Consider the following 17,346-nt stretch of genomic DNA (forward strand, 5'->3'; position numbering starts at 1 on the left):
TCCACTGCATGCGGTCTCACTGCCGCCGGGTAGGGGGCGCCACCTTGGACCCTTCCATGCCTGTCCTGTAGGGGCCTCTCCAAGGCCTCGGAGCACAGTGCCCCCTAGAGAGGCTGTGCCGGGACCTGAGGCGCCGGCTTGTCAGGTGAAGGGGGTCCCTCTGCCCGAGGGGGACAAGGAAAGGGCGGGGCAGAGCACGGAGAGCCCGGGCCCTGGCCGCAGAAGGGACGCCTCCAGCCCTGCCTGGGTGCAGCCCTGGGGGCCGCAGGGATCTGGGGGCCTCCGGGGTCTGGGGCGCACCATTCTGGGGGAAGGCCGGTGGGGAAGAGAGGCGGCTCCAGGGTTTCTGGAGAAGTTGTGGGGCACCCTGACCCCAGACCTGAGCCCTTCCACCTATGACTTGTGGGGAATCGGGCGCCGGAGTCTGTGTTTTAGATGGTGGTCAGTTAGGCCCAGGGGAGCCTGGCAGGGTGGGCGAGTTCCCAGGGAATGACCCGTCCGAGGGGCGGCTCCCAGCGACAGGACCGACAGAGACCCGCTAACAGCGGGGATACAAAGAGACGGACGCAGGGACAGAGCAAGGCCCCTTAAGGCAGTGAGCGATGAGACGCGCCCGTTTGGGGACCCGAAATGCTGGGGGTGAGAGAACCAGGTTGTCCACGAGCAGGCTTCCCTGGGCCATGTCTGGGAGGGGCAGGCATGTGGGGGCTCTTAGCTTGCCTACCATAGGGCAGAAGCGAGGTTAAGAATTAGGGAGTGGGGACAGAAGCCTCTGGGAAGAAGTTGCTTTGGGGCTTTAGCAGCAAGACTCCCAAAGGCAATTTGGCCTGGAAGAGGGACTTGAAAGGCCCCTGTGACCTGGAAGCTCCCTGTGGGTCTGAGATTCCCTACACAGGGAGATCCCAGGATGGAAGACTCCTAGGCAAGTCCGGAAGGACCAGGGCCCTTCAGAGGGTCCTGAATCTTCCCCTGGGGAAGAAATGAGAAGCTGACCCTGGGACTCGGCACTGGCCCTGCTCAGCCAATTCCTTTCGTGGTAAATGGGCAGGATCTGCCTCGGGCAGCTTGCCCCTGGAGAGGCTGCATCCCTAGGAAGGACTGTCTCCTGCCTGGCCTGCCCACCATTCTCGTCGCAAGCCGCAGTCTGCCACCCCAAGCGCACAGATGAATCCGAGTTCTAACAAGCGAAAACCAAGCAGAGTAAACTTTGATCCATCGACATCACAAGTCTCTTGGAAGTCCAACTTAGCAGGTGAGCAGTTGGTCCTGTCTCTCAATTAGCTGCAGGGTGCTCAGAAGTGGTGGTGATTGCCCACGCCCTCCCTTGAGGTATACTTAATGGGCGCACATCTGCCCACTTCTGGCTACCCCGTTACAGCTCTAGACTCTGCATGCCTGTCCTTTCTCAGGCCTGCCTCCCTGAGAAGCCTGGAGCTGGGCCAGGAACAAGACATTGTCTGAGACTTTGAGCGACACCTCCTCTTTACTCCCAACCCCATGCATGTTCTGTTCCCCATACCGATTAATGGCAACTCAATCTTCCCAGCGTCTCAAGGCTGAGATTCTTGACTTCTCTCTCTGGTACTCACATCTGGCCCATCAGCTACTCCTGTTGGTTCTACCTTCAACATGGATCCAGAATCTGACCATTCGCTTCTAAGCACTTCCCTTGGTATGAACCACCGTCGTCTCTCCTCTGGCTTATTGTCACAGCCTCCCAGCTGGTCTCTTGCTTCTGCCTACACCCCATGCCATTCTCCACCTCTGCTCCTGATCTATTCTCAACTCAACAGCCAGAGGGCTTTTTTTTTTTTTTTTTTGAGACGGAGTTTCGCTCGTTACCCAGGCTGGAGTGCAATGGCGCGATCTCGGCTCACCGCAACCTCCGCCTCCTGGGTTCAGGCAATTCTCCTGCCCCAGCCTCCTGAGTAGCTGGGATTACAGGCACGCGCCACCATGCCCAGCTAATTTTTTGTAGTTTTAGTAGAGACGGGGTTTCACCATGTTGACCAGGATGGTCTCGATCTCTTGACCTCGTGATCCACCCGCCTCGGCCTCCCACAGTGCTGGGATTACAGGCTTGAGCCACCGCGCCCGGCCCAGAGGGCTGTTGTTAAGCAAAGTCAGGCCGCTTTTATTCAAAACCTGCCCGGGGCTCCCATCCCCAAAGCCAATCAGCTTTACAACCAGTCCCTCATGACGTGCCCATTACTGCCCTGCCTTCACCTCCCACCACTCTTCCCTGCTCCTCCGCTCCAGGCATCCTGTCTTTCTTGCTGTTCCTCGAGCTTGCTAGGCATGATCCTGCTTCTGGGCCTTCATATTTGCTGTTGCCTTAGCTTAGAATGCTCTCTCACCAGATATATAAATGGCTTGCCATTCACGTCCTTCAAGCCCACTCAGATTCAATGAGATTTTCTTTGACTTTTGTGTATGTACATATACAAACCTATATGGGCAAATACAAAACAAAGAAGGGTAGTTTTCCCAGCACAGTGTTCGAGCTCTAAGGGTAAAAAAAAATAATAATAATAATAAAAAAAAAAGAAGAAGAAAAAAAAGAAGGGTAGTTCCTGTGAAGGAACTCCCTGGTGTGTAAGAAGCTCTGTGACAGCAAAGATTATTGTCTCTTTTTTTTCACTGATGTGCCTAGGAGAGTCCTTTTACATAGTAGGTGCTCAATAATTGTATGATGAAGAATGCACTTATTGATTTCCTATTATATGCCAGGAAGTATTCCAACATTTTTTTCACATGTTAATTCATTTAAATCCACAACAGTAATAGATACTGTGATGATCCCCAGTTTAAGATATCAGAACTGAAGCTTTGGGGAATTTAATGTGCTCAAGATCACCTCTTACATGTATTAAGACTCATTTTTGTTTGGGCATGGTGGCTCACGCCTGTAATCCCAGCACTTTGGGATGCCGAGGCAGGCAGATCACAAGGTCGAGAGATCGAGACCATCCTGGCCAACATGAGGAAATCCCGTCCTATTAAAAATACAAAAATTAGCTGGGCGTGATGGTGCGCACCTGTAGTCCCAGCTACTCGGGAGCCGAGGCAGGAGAATCACTAGAACCCAGGTGGTGGAGGTTGCAGTGAGCCGAGATTGCACCACTGCATTCCACTCCAGCCTGGCGACAGAGGGAGACTCCTTCTACAAAAAAAAAAAAAAAGACTCATTGTTCATTTAATCCTCAAACAATAACAGATACTATTATCTTCCCTGTCATACAGATGGGGAAAGTAAAGTAAAGTTGACAAAATTTAATTTGCCAAAGATCACAGAGGAGCTGAGTTTTGAACTCATGTGCTTTGGTGCCACAGCCATTGTGTGTAGCTCCGTGCTTTGGCTCCAAGTCCTATTGCAAGGGGCTTTGCTTGTAGGGCAATATGAGAGGGAAGCAGCAACTTGAACTCAGGACCGTGGCCCATGTTGCTTTGGAGCCCAGTGGTGTCACCAGATCCTTCCTCTTGCTTTACCTCCTCCCGACTCCACTTGGGTGAACAGGCTCTATTCCTGGCCTCAACCGTCAGGCTCAGGGAGACATGCCTGAAGGCTGTGCCGGTCCAGTTGGCACAGAAGCTTCCTGGGCTGACTTGGGGTTTCAAGTCCACTCACAATCAAAACTTTCAAAGGCAGTCTAGGACAGCCCTAGAGATCTGTGGTCACTGGGAGTGACTTAAAGGTCTCTCTCCTCCCAATGGTTCTTCCATCCCCGGCCATGCCTGATTCAGAAAATATCTTAACTAAGTCCCCACATGATGACCTTTCCACTTTGGCTTCATTGGCCTAGAGAAGTTGGTTCTGGGAACCCTGGTAGCTTCTGAGCCTTCTTGGTGGACAGGAAGGGAGGGGAGAGGATGGCTCTGCTTCCTGTTCCATCTGGTGGAATCAGCTGAACTCCCCAACTCCATCCCTTTTCAGGATTGCGCCAATCAGAAAGAGAAGCCTGTGAGTTCATAGTGAAATTTCTAGAAGAAGAACATATGGTAAGAAACTTCTCTGATCCTTTTTGTGAACTGAGGAGGAAAGTAGAAAAAAAAAAGAGAGCTTATGCCTCTTGGGTTTTGGGTACTAGCCCTGGCTTGGAAGCCACCAGATACTCAGCCCGTTGTTGCCTCCTGACCAGGTAGATCTTAGGTAACTAGACCACTGGACTGGGTGTCTGGGGCTCAGATCTTGCAGTTCCCTACCTGTAGGAAGGATCTTCATCAGAGATCCCTACCCCACTGTCCCCCAGAGCCCTACATGGGCGGCCAGACATGGATGAGCAGCAGTCCTGGGGACAAGGACATTGTGCTGAGAAAATCGAGTGAGCAATCCATCCTGCAGCCTAGTTGATCAGAATCTGGGCTGGGTGTGAGGGGCAGGGGTGGGATGCAGGTCTCAGGTGCTGCCTATGGGTGGAGCTAAGGGCTGAGGCCCAGCTTATGGGCAGCAGTCTGTGTATTGTGTCCTAGTCCGAGTTCACCAAGCTGAAGTTCCTGAGGGCTGTGGAAACCTTGAGTTGTGCTGTGCATGCCCAGGCAGATGGCAATATGGACGATTACTACCCCAAAACCATCCTGGCCAAGAAAATCGAGGTGAGAAACACCCACACTCTGCTGGGAGTGGGTCTTTCAGGGATAAGGACGACAAGTCCCAGACCTGAGGACTGGCATCTCTCTCTGAGGGGGGTTCTTGGTTTTTTTGTTTTTGTTTTTTTCCTGGCCTTTCTAGATACTAATTCTTGAAGAATCCACTGAGAATTTGATGGGCAGCGTGCGTCAGCAAGCCATGCTCTGCATCGTGGCGCTGAGGTGCCTTTCCTGCTCTTACCCCTTCTGAGCCCCTAGGTCTCTGGTGCTGAGAACTTTTGGGTTGGGAGGAAGGCCAAGATTTGGGGATTTAACTTATGGCTTGTGGGTGGCAGAGCCCTGATGGCTGCCACTTTATCTGCTTGCATCCTGGGTTGGAGGGGCTGTGTTCTCCAACTGTACTTTTGGGGGCGTATTAGGACATTCAGTGAGGGAAGCTTCCCCAGCAGCCTGGCCCTCCCCCCACCCCGGAGGAGAGGCCGTTGGGAAGAGCTTGGGGGCTCAGGTCCCCACTGTTTCCTGTACCTCAGAGAAAGCAGCAGAGCACATTCTCCTAGAGAACATAACCCAGCAACATAACCCAGCAACATAAGCCAGGCTCTCCCAGGGACCCCTGAAGCTTCTTGTCATTCCCCGTCTCTCCCTACAGCCAGGTGAAACCACCATTCCACTTGTCCCAGACACTGGACCTGGTAAATGTAGGTGTCTCCAGCATGTTCTCTCTGCCGCTCATCGTGCCCAGTCCGTGCCGAAGAGACAACACGAGTCTCTACCTCCAGGTAATCCGCACCTCTTCATGGGGAGCTCCACGGGGAGGGTTTGTCTTTGGAGTCACCTCCTGTCTCTCAACTCTCCTCCCCTTCTCCTGCTCTGAACTCTCTGCAGAGCCCTTGGCCCATGGCCCTCAGGCTGCTAAGAGGCACTCCAGCTGTCTTACCCTCGCCTGTCTTTCTGGGGATCTCCGGCCCATGCTCCCGCCCTATCCCTGTCCTTGCTCACTAAGGCTCACAGCACCTTCAGTTGTGGGAGGAGACAGTCTAATAATAAAACCCACAGATACTAGGGAGCAACTGACCAGTAGACTGCCAAATCTTCCCAGGGGCCTGCAATTTTTTATTGTATTTTGAATTTTTAAATTTTGAGACAGGATCTCACTCTGTTGCCTAGGCTAGAGTACAGTGGTGCAATCATAGCTCACTACAGCCTCGACCTCTGGGGCTCAAGCTATCCTCCCACCTCAGCCTTTGTAGTTTTAAAAATAGACGTTTCCTGAACCCAACAGAATGACTCTAATGTGGAGAGTCCCACGGGGTCTGGCTTTCCTGGGGAGAATGGCCCAGTGCCTACATTTTACCACTGGGCCTGGTCCAGTCTTCATTGAGGCCAAGAAAGGTCAGCACCAAGGAATATCAGAGTGTGGCTGGTCATGAGAGAGGGAATGCAGGGGGAGGCAGAGCCAGGCTGGCCCTAACTCCTTCCTCCTGAGGTAGGGGACAAGGAGATGGGGGAGTGCCCCCAGGGAGCCGAGCTGGCACTGTGGCAGTCTGTTCTGGACCCTCCCTGTCTCTTCACTTGTCAGACGGTCCAGGCCTTAGATGACATGTTGCAAGCTCTTGTGATGGACGACATGAGGCCCAACATGCTCATACTGCAAAACTTCCTGGAGGTAAGTGCCCGTGGAAACTGAAAACTGGGAAACTGATCAGGGAAACTGAAACTCCATGTTAATTCCAGCATGTTTGGGAGGAAAGGCAAAGAAGGTCAGGGTAGCCTGAGTGTCACTCTAGTCCAAAGACCACTGGTTCTCAAGCCTCAGCGTGCATAAGCAACACTTGAAAACAAATTTCTGTGTCTCCCATGATATATTGTTTTGAGGATCACATTTTGGAAGCCCAGCCAATTAAGCTGAGGACTCATTTGCCCCCAGAACTTGGACATACTGGGGCTTCAGAGGTAATAACATTTATATCCATGTCAGACTTTAATCTTCAAAGTATTTTCCCCTGTGGCAGAGTCTGCCGTTGCTCTGTGATAGAAATCTCAGTGCTTCACCATCCAGGCTACTGTTATATCCCTTAATGTAATCCTCACCAGAGACTCGAGGTACTTCCTTAACTATCTTTAGAGATTTAAAGCGTTTCAAATATTCTTAGTTACAACAAATTGTTATCCCTTGAGAGTAGTTTGAGTTGGGAAACAGCCAAGAGTCACTTGAAACCGACTTTCACGAACAGGATGGTAGTCAATTAGGGTAATACAATTTTGCATAAAACATTAGGTGTGACTGCAAATAAGGAGACAGGGTTGCCGAGGCATCTTCTAAAAAGACCTTGACAAGGGCTTTGGCTAGAGGGAGATTTGTCCACATTTGGATGAGTGACACAGTTCTTTTGGAATGTGCCATCCCTGGTATGTTTGTTGAGAAGGATTTTTGTGCTTTTTAGTCAACCTTGCTATAAATGTAAGAACAAATGTTCTTCTGTTGTACTTGGAGTCTGTGGGGAACAGAGATGCAAAACTTTGGTCCTGGTCAGGGTAGAGTCTTCAAGAGATTCATTACTAAGGTTCTCATTATCCAAAGATAAACGGTGCCCTGCAAAAGTACCACCCAAAACAGCTTCCAACATTTTGTAGGAGGAATCAATTTATCTTGATAAATAAAATAGAAAGTATAAAAATAAGTTATTTTTATGTGTAATAAAATTATATTTGCTCTGGACGCCGTGGCTCACACCTGTAATCCTGGCACTTTGGGAGGCCAAGGCAGGGAGATCACAAGGTCAAGAGTTTGAGACCAGCCTGGCCCATATGGTGAAACCCCATCTCTACTAAAAATACAGAAGTTAGCCAGGCGTGGTGGCAGACAGCTGTAGTCCCAGCTACTCAGGAGGCTGAGGCAGGAGAATAGCTTGAACCCAGGAGGTGGAGGTTGCAGTGAGCTGAGATCATGCCATTGTACTCCAGTCTGGGTGACAGAGCCAGACTCCGTCTCAAAAAATTAATTAGTTAAAATTTATATTTGCACCAGATGCTGTGGCTCACGCCTATAATCCCAGCACTTTGGGAGGCTCAGATGGGCAGATCTCGAGGTCAGGAGTTCGAGACCAGCCTGACCAACATGGTGAAACCCCTGTCTCTACTAAAAAATCAAATTAGTCAGGCATGGCAGCACACATCTGTAATCCCAGCTGCTCAGGAGGCTGAGGCAGGAGAATCGCTTCAACCCGGGAGGTGGAGCTTGCAGTGAGCCAAGATCACACCACTGTACTCCAGCCTGGGTGACAGAACGAGACTCTGTCTCAAAAAAAAGAAAAAAATTATATTTGCTGTCTTGAGATAATTCTCAGTCAAGTGTGTATACTTTAGACATGTTTTTTCCTACAAGATGATATGATAGCATAATACAGCATCATTTATTTCACATTTGACTTTGCATAGCTGGATCAGAAAGGTCAAATTTGAGGGCTATATGTTTTCTTAAGGGCCCTCCTTTTCTTTTGTCATCTTTTCTTTTTTCTTTTTTTGGGGGGAGGAATGGAGTCTCGTTCTGTCGCTAGGCTAGAGTGCAGTAGTGCGATCTTGGCTCACTGCAACCTCTGCCTCCCGGGTTCAAGTGATTCTCCTGCCTGAAGCGATTCTCCTGCCTCAGCCTCCTGAGTAGCTGGGATTACAGGTGTGCGACACCATGCCCAGCTAATTTTTGTATTTTTTAGTTGAGACGGGGTTTCACCATGTTGGCAAGGCTGGTCTCAATCTCTTGACTTTGTGATCCGCCCACCTTGGCCTCCCAAAGTGCTGGGATTACAGGTGTGAGCCACTGCACCCGGTTTTGTTTTCCATTTTTAAATTAAGGTATAATTTCCATATGGTATAATTCAGCTTTTAGTGTGTAGATCTGTGGGATTTGACAAATGCATGCAGTCCCGTAACTATAGCCACGATGAAACTATAGAGCAGTTCTATCACTCCCCAAATTCCCCCATAACTCTTTATGGTCAGCCCCTTCCCCATTCCCCACCCCAGGCAATGGCTGATTGGTTTCCTGTCCCTATATTGTCTAGGTGCAGTGGTTCATGCCTATGGTCCCAGCACTTTGGGAGGGTGAGGTATGGGAATCATCTGAACCCAGGAGTTTGAGACCAGCCTGGGCAACATATGAGACCCTACCTCTACTAAAAATAAAAAAATACATATTAGCTGGGCATGGTGGTGTGCACCTGTTGTCTCGGCTACTGGGGAGACTGAGCTGGGTGATCGCCTGAGGCCCGGATGCTGAGGCTGCAGTGAGCTGTGACAGTGCTGCTGCACTCCAGCCTGGGCAACAAAGCTAGACCCTGTCTCAAAAGTAAATAAATAAATAAGAGAATCAAAATATTATCTAAGGCCGAGTACTCCAGCCTAGGCAACAAATTGAGACCCTGTCTCAAAAATAAATAAAGAATTAAAATGTTATCTAAGTCTGGGTACAGTGGCTCATACCTGTAATTCCAGCACTTTGGGAGGATCTCTTGAGCCCAGGAGATCAAGACCAGCCTGGGTAACAGAGACTCCATCTCTACAAATAATAAAAAAGTCATCTGGGCATGGTGTTGTGTGCCTGTGGCCCCAGCTGCTTGGGAGGCTGAGGTGGGAGGATCACCTGAGCCAAGGAGGTTGAGGCCGCAGTGAGCTGTGATCATGCCACTGTACTCCAGCCTGGACAACAGAGGGAGACCTTGTCTCAAATTTAAAAAAAAAAAAAAAAAGTCATCTAAATGGAGTTATCTAGTAGACAGTCTCTGGAGTCTGCTTTCATTTAGCAGAATGAATCTGAGATTTATTCACGTCGTTATGTGTGTCAGTACTTTGTTTCTCTTTATTTTTTAATTGGGTAGACGGATCACAGTTTGTACATTCATTTTCCAGTTGAGGAACTTTTGGGTTGTTTCCAGACTGGAACCATTACAAATACAGCTGCTATAAATCTTTGTGTACAGGCTTTTACATGAACATAGGTTTTTATTTCCCTTGGGTAAATCTCTTGGAGTGAGATTGTTATGTTGTATGGCATGTGGATGTTTGACTTTATAAGATTCCTCCTCCAGGCTGTGCACGGTGGCTCACGCCTGTAATCCCAGCAGTTTGGGAGGCCAAGGTGGGCAGATCACCTGAGGTTGGGAGTTTGAGACCAGTGTGAACAACATGGAGAAACCCTGTCTCTACTAAAAATACAAAATTAGCTGGGCGTGGTAGTGCATGCCTGTGATCCCAGCTACTCGGGAGGCTGAGGCAAGAGAATTGCTTGAACCTGGGAGGCAGAGGCTGCGGTAAACTGAGATCACGCCATTACACTTTAGCCTGGGCTAAAACTTTAGCCTGAACAAAACTCCACCAAAAAAAAAAAAAAAAAAAATACTTCCAAAGTGTTTTCCCAAGTGGCCATACCATTTCCATTCCCACTAGCAATGTGTGAGAGTTCCGGTTGCTCTGCATCCACGCCAGCATGTGGTATTGTTAGGGTTTCCCTGTAGTCATTCTTACAGATGTGTAGTGGTATCTCTTTGTGGTTTTCACTTGCATTTCCTAGTGACTTATGTTGGGTACCTTTTCATAGATTTACTTGCCAGCCGTCTACATGTGTGCTTTGATGAAGTGTCTGTTTAAATCTTTTGCCCATTTTTTTTGTTTGTTTTGAGATGGAGTTTTGTTCTTGTTGCCCAGGCTGGAGTACAATGGCATGATCTCTGCTCACCGTAACCTCTGCCTCCCAGGTTCAAGCGATTCTCCTGCCTCAGTCCCCCAAATATCTGGGATTACAGGCACCCACCACCATGCCTGGCTAATTTTGTAATTTTTTTAGTAGAGACAGGGTTTCTCCGTGTTGGTCAGGCTGGTCTCGAACTCCCAACCCCAGGTGATCCGTTGGCCTCAGCCTCCCAAAGTGCTGGGATTACAGGCATGAGCTAACACACCCAGCCTGTCCTTTTTTTTTTTTTCTTTAAGGTTATTTGCTTATTTGGGGATTTGAGAGCTCTTTATTTTATTTTATTTGAGATAGGGTCTTACTCTTGCCCAGGCTGGAGAGCAGTGATACCATCACTGATCACTGCAGCCTCAAACCTCCCCGAGAGACCTTCCCACCTCAGCCTCTTGAGTAGCTAGGACCATAGGTGTGTGCCACCATGCTCCACTAATTTTTGAATTTTATGGACCAGGCACAGTGGCTCACACCTGTAATCCCACCACTTTGAGAAACTGAAGCCAGCAGATCACTTGAGGTCAGGAGTTCAAAACCAGCCTGGCCAAGTGGCAAAACCCTGTTTCTACTAAAAATATAAAAATTAGCCAGGCATGGTGCCATGTGCCTGTAATCTCAGCTACTGGGGTGGCTGAGGCAGGAAAATCTCTTGAACCTGGGAGAAGAGGGTTGCAGTGAGCCAAGATCACACCACTGCACTCCAGCCTGAGCAACAGAGTGAGACTTCGTCTCAAAAAAAATAAAAAAATAGGAGGCTGAGGCAGGAGAATTGCCTGAACCCAGGAGGCGGAGGTTGCGGTGAGCTGAGATCGGGCCATTGCACTCCAGCCTGGATAACAAGAGTGAAACTCCATCTCAAAATAAATAAATAAATAAATAAATAAATAAATAAATAAAATAAATTATGTAGAGATAGGGTCTCCCTATGTTGCCCATGCTGGTCTTGAGCTCCTGGGCTCAAGCAATCCTCCTGCCTTGACCTCCCAAAGTGCTGGGATTACAAGTGTGAGCTACCATCCCCAGCCTTAAAAGCTCTTTGTATATTCTGGATATAAATCTTTTGTCAGATATGTGATTTGCAGACATTTTCTCCCATTTTGTGGCCTGACTTTATATAGCGTCTTTTTTTTTTTTTTTTTGAAATGAAGTGTCACTCTGTCAGTCAGGCCGGAGTGCAATGGCGCGATCTCAGCTCATTAATCTTCCATGTTCAAGCAATTCTTCTGCCTCAGCCTCCCCAGTAGCTGGGATTACAGGCGCACGCCAGCATACCCAGCTAATTTTTGTATTTTTAGTAGAGACAGGGCTTCACCATTCTGACCAGGCATTTATTGAAAGCCGACAACATATTGAACTCCCGACTTCCGGTGACCCACCCGCCTTAGCCTCCCAAAGTGCTGGGATTACAGGTGTGAGCCACCACACCTGGCCCTGGCCACTCTTTTTTTTTTTTTTTTTTTGAGACGGAGTTTCCCTCTTGTTACCCAGGCTGGAGTGCAATGGCGCGATCTCGGCTCACCGCAACCTCTGCCCCCTGGGTTCAGGCAATTCTCCTGCCTCAGCCTCCTGAGTAGCTGGGATTACAGGCATGCGCCACCATGCCCAGCTAATTTTTTTCGTAGTTTTAGTAGAGACAGGGTTTCACCGTGTTGACCAGGATGGTCTCGATCTCTTGACCTCGTGATCCGCCCGCCTCAGCCTCCCAAAGTGCTGGGATTACAGGCGTGAGCCACCGTGCCCGGCCTGCCCTGGCCACTTTTAACGGTATCTTTTGAAGAGCAGGTAGTTATTCATTTTGATAAAGTCCAAATTATTATTATTTTTATAGTTATACTTTCTTTGTATTATGTAGGAATTTTGCCTTCCTTAAGTATTTTCTCCTTTTCTTCTAGAGTCTCATCGTTTTAGATTTTAAGTCTGTGGTCAATTCTGAATTCACTTTTGTATTGGATGGTTAGGTATACACTGTGGTTCATTTTTCTTTTTTTGGCACATGGCTGTCTGTGACGGGGTTCAATGCCTTGGGAGAAAGACTACCCTGAAGGACACCTGTCCAGCAGCTGTGATACAGGACACACTTTTCCAAAAGTTTGCAGCAAGCAGGGCACAGGCCTCTCTTACCTGGTGGGACCTCAACCTGGTGTAGTAATATAATGCTTACAGGGTTTCTGGGAGGATAGAGTGAGTTATTCTATTCAGAATACTTACCTGTGTCACGATTATCATTAACCTCCAGAAATGAACGGCTCTGAATCTCATCCTTCAGAGGCCACTTTACCCCTTCCTCTGGCCTAGCAGGTAGGGGTTTGTATGGACATGCTGTCAAGAGAGCCCTGTCTCCCCACCTTATCGCATTCCTGCTTGTCCACTGCTTTGTAATTCTACATCTAAGGCACAGCACTGTCTGTCAGAAGAGACCCAGAAGGTAGCAGGTGAAGCCCTAGACTTTTTTTTGAGATGGAGTTTCACTCTTGTTGCCCAGGCTGGAGTGCAATGGCATGATCTCGGCTCACCACAACCTCTGCCTCCAGGGTTCAAGCGATTCTCCTGCCTCAGCCTCCTGAGTAGCTGGGACTACAGGCATGTGCTACCATACCCAGCTAATTTTGTATTTTTAGTAGAGACAGTGTTTCTCCATGTTGGTCAGGCTGATCTTGAACTCCTGACCTCAGGTGATCTGCCTGCCTCAGCCTCCCAAAGTGCTGGGATTACAGGCATGAGTCACTGTGCCCGGCCAGCCCCGGAGACTCTTAAACACACATTTGCTTTGCCAAGTTCATGGGCTGTGCACTCTGGCGCCTGCCATGACTTCCTCCTTTTTGTCTTTCTGACAGTCAGGAATGTGGAATCAAGAGAAGGAAGGGAGCAGCACTCCCACAGCAGGTGTCACAAGGTCTCTTTGCTCCTTTTCCAGATCATCTTGCCTTGGTCATTACTGTCAGACAAAGTGCACGAACAGACGCGGGCCTTGGGCACTATTTCCCGGCTGCTGAGGTTTATTTGCAATTTCCCTGAACTGTCAGTGAGTGCTTGGAGTGGGGGAAAAGGCTGACCCAGCGGGCCCTGCTTCTCTGCACATGGGGTATCTGAGAGCCTATGGCTCCGCAGAGGGTTACTGGGGGGTGGGTGATCACAGTGTCCCTCTTTTTTTTTGCATTAGTGCCTTTTCTGTTCCTATGGGGTATGAGGCTTAACTTGTTTGCTTGCTCTGCCCTTGGCCAAGTGAGTTCCAATTGGCTGGACACATCTCAGCCTTGTTGGGGAACCTGGGCCTAAACAGCTGGGTTGGGTCCACAGCTTCCCATTGGCTACATGTTTCAGGGATCTGCCTGCTCATTTCCCTGGGTGCTGCTTTGAAAAGTTTTTCTTGGCCAGGGAGAGTGTGGAGCTGGTGAGGTGAGGCGATGCATGCAGGCAAATGATTTAGTGGTGTGGAGGGGCAGAGAGGTTGAACAGAGGTGGTGGCCACAGTGCAGGGAAGTCCCTTTTGGGATGGTGGGGAGTTAACCAGTTTCCTCTTCCGGGCAGCACATGGAGAAATTCGCGATGAGTGGGAAACTGATGAGCATCTTGGGCCTCTTCTGCATGGACGGCAACCAAGAGATCAGCATAGAGGCATCAGAGGCATTGCATTACCTGTTCAAAATCCTTGTGCTGCAGAGAAGTAAGCACTATGAGCCTGGGTGGCCATTGGGCTGCAGCCGTGGGGACCCATGAATAGCAAAAGCATATACGCACTATTCACTGAAAGCTCGCATTGTGTCAGGCACACGCTAAAGGGCAGTTTCTTCTCACGAGGGCACTGGAGTAAATATGCTAAGATGCCCCAAGATGAGGGAGCCCTGTTACAAGCAGATCTGGAAACTGTCTGGATGAGCTACACCCCCTTGGCTGATGCCATGCCCTCTTGCATGAGATTCTCGGGGAAAAGGGGAGTTAGGCTCGCAGCCACCCATGGAACCAACGTGGACACTCAGTGTTTTCCAGTGGTCCCAGCCTTACTGCTAGGCCTAGGACTGAGAAAATGAACATATTTTCTTAGGGAATAAATTGAGCCCATCTTTGCTCAAGGAAAACAAAATATACAAACAGCCATACATGCTTACAGAGGTGCCAGGAGGATTTGCAAATATCCCTAAAAGGAGTTTCAGAAACTCTGACTTCTCATGGTTCCATAGGGCATACTTCTCATGAGGGCATTTGCTCAGCACTCGTAGGTAGAACAGCGCAGGGGCAGCTGCATGGATCAGACTGAGTCCCCAGCCACATTCTCCCTCCACCCATTGGCTGGTGCTGGGGAACCCTCCCCATTCTGTTGAGCAAATGTTATTTCACCCATTTCACTCTGTTGATCTTCTCTGAGGTTTGGAGGGGAAATAAAGAAGGGTGTGTTCCTTTTTCCCTGTTAAGGCCCTGCCCCTTAATTGTTGTTTTTGGATTGTAGGTGAGAAACAGAAGACAGAGACTATCCTGAAGGATTTACAGAAACATTTCCGTGGGGAATGGCTTGCTAGCCTGCAGGATCTAACACTGGTAACCCTCACTCTCCACAGTGCATGAAACACCCAAATGGGGACCTATGGCAGGGAAGAAGGAGAGCTGGGGTGGGGAGATTGTAGAGGGCCTGGGTGGGACCACAGAGGAGTAATCCTTCACCCAGGGGAGTGTCTCCAAAGCTCAAGGTCTCCTGGACAGCAGGCTGGAGGGGTAAGGCCCATCCTCTAGCTGCACTTGAGTTGACTGAGGCTTGAGGTCACTGAGAGAGCTCTTTTTTGAGACGGAGTTTTGCTCTTGTTGCCAGGCTGGAGTGCAATGGCATGATCTCGGCTCACTGCAACGTCTGCTTCCCAGGTTTAAGCAGTTCTCTTGCCTCGGCCTCCGGAGTAGCTGGGATTACAGGCCTGTGACATCATGCCTGGCTAATTTTTTGTATTTTTAGTGGAGATGGGGTTTCACCATGCTGGCCAGGATGGTCTTGAACTCCTGAATGATCTACCTGCCTTGGCCTCCCAAAGTGCTGGATTACAGGCATGAGCCACCGTGCCTGGCCGAGAGTTCTTTAAAAGAAGTATAGTCGGCCCTATTCTCCTCCTACAGATTGTGTCCTTGCGCCTTATTTATAGCCTGGCCTTAATTTTGTTCATTCAGTAAAGATGTATTGGTGGTCTTAGATATGGCATCTTCAGGCTCAGTCAACTCAGATCGCTCCATTCAGGAGTCCTCCCTTGCTCTCTCCCCTCCCTCACTCTCCACATCCAGTTCAACGCCAGGTTTGTTCATTCTGCCCTCTGGATATCTCTTCCTGCTCCAGCCGTACTGTGGGGCCCCCAGCGTCTCTTGCCTGGGTCACTGCAGCAGCCCTTTACTGATCATCCTGTTTCCGACTATGCGTCTTGTCACAGCATTTTCCATGCCACAGAGAACTGCGTTTCTAAAATTTATTATTTTTAATAATATTATTTAAAATAATAAATAAAACTATAATAAATACATAATGAAAATTATTATTCCCCTTCAGACTTTGCACTGACTTCCCACCGTCCTCAATCTAAAGTGCAAACTTGGCCGGGCGTGGTGGCTCACGCCTGTAATCCAAGCACTTTGGAGGCCAAGGCGGGCTGATCACCTGAGGTCGGGAATTCAAGGCCAGCCTGACCAACATGGTGAAACCCCGTCTTTATTTAAAAAAAAAAAAAAAAGTGCAAACTTGCTCACTTGACCCACAAGACCCTTCATGACCTGGTCTCTGCTGTAACTGTCCTGCCTCATCTTGTCTCAGTCTCTCTTTTCCACTGGCCCAGGTCTCCCTTGCAGGATTCAGTAGTGAGGCTGAACTTTCCTCTACTCCAGGCCTTTGCACATTCTGTTCCCTCTGCCTGGAACTCTGTCCTTCTTTTTCCTGGGGTCTGAATCATGGCAGAAGGGGAAGCAAACACATCCTTCTTCACATGGTGGCAGGAAGGAGAAGTGCTGAGCAAAGGAGAAAAGCCCCTTATAAAACCATCAGATCTTGTGAGAACTCACTCACTGTCACGAGAATAGCACGAGGGTAACTGCCCTGACCCACGGGGATTATGGGAACTACAATTCAAGATGAGATTTGGGTAGGAACACAGCCAAACTGTATCACTCATATGGCACTATAACTGCCTGTTTACTTGCCCGAACTTGATGGTAAATTCCTTGAGGGTAAAGGCATTGTATGTCTTAGTCGCAGTTGTCACCACTTCCCAGCAATAGAACCAGGCACAGAGCTCGGCCTCTGTATTGTTTGAGGGAATGAGCTTCACGTGGATATGTAGGTGTGCACTCAGAGGCGTGAGGCATGTCTGCTGTACATAACAGCAATCCTACTTGCATGGAATGCTGCAAGCTCACTAAACATCAGAACTCATTTCTAATGGACTCACTTACTTGCATTCCAAATCAAAGAGGAAATGGCTTTTGCATTGTCCTCTGGACCACTGCTCCTTCCTGGAGACTTTGGAGCTGGTGGCACTCTGAAGCTTGGCTCACACCATGGAATAGCCAGATGCTGGCCAGGGACCGCCTCCACTGGCCCCTGGTTCATTGGTCTCTTTGGAGACCAGAGCCTTTGGGGCAGACCTAAGTTGGGATGCTGGCATTGTGGAGACAGCTGTTCTTCTTTCTCCAGTTCTTCAGGAAATACCTGACCCCTGAGGAGAGAGCGGATGTGATCATGGTGACCATGGAGGCCGTGACCAACACCACCAGGCATGACATCTCCGCAGCTTCCAAGATGTTAAAGATGATCCTGAAGTACACGATTCCAGAGATTGGGAAGGTAGCAGCTCTGGGACCTAGTGGGTCAAGGTCAATTTAGGAATTCTTCCTTTCTGTTCTCTTTTGGGTCTTGTTCTATCTCCTACCAGTTTGGAGTTTAAAGAATCACCATGCTTCAACCCAGAGGAGAAAAGGTTGAATGAGGAGTTGTTTGTGATTGTGGAAAAGACTCTTCTGTGGGAAAGGGTGACCATCTGGCCTCCATCTCCACCAGGATG

This window comes from Cebus imitator, unplaced genomic scaffold (assembly GCF_001604975.1).
Source record: "Cebus imitator isolate Cc_AM_T3 unplaced genomic scaffold, Cebus_imitator-1.0 Scaffold257, whole genome shotgun sequence".
Lineage (NCBI taxonomy): Eukaryota > Metazoa > Chordata > Mammalia > Primates > Cebidae > Cebus > Cebus imitator.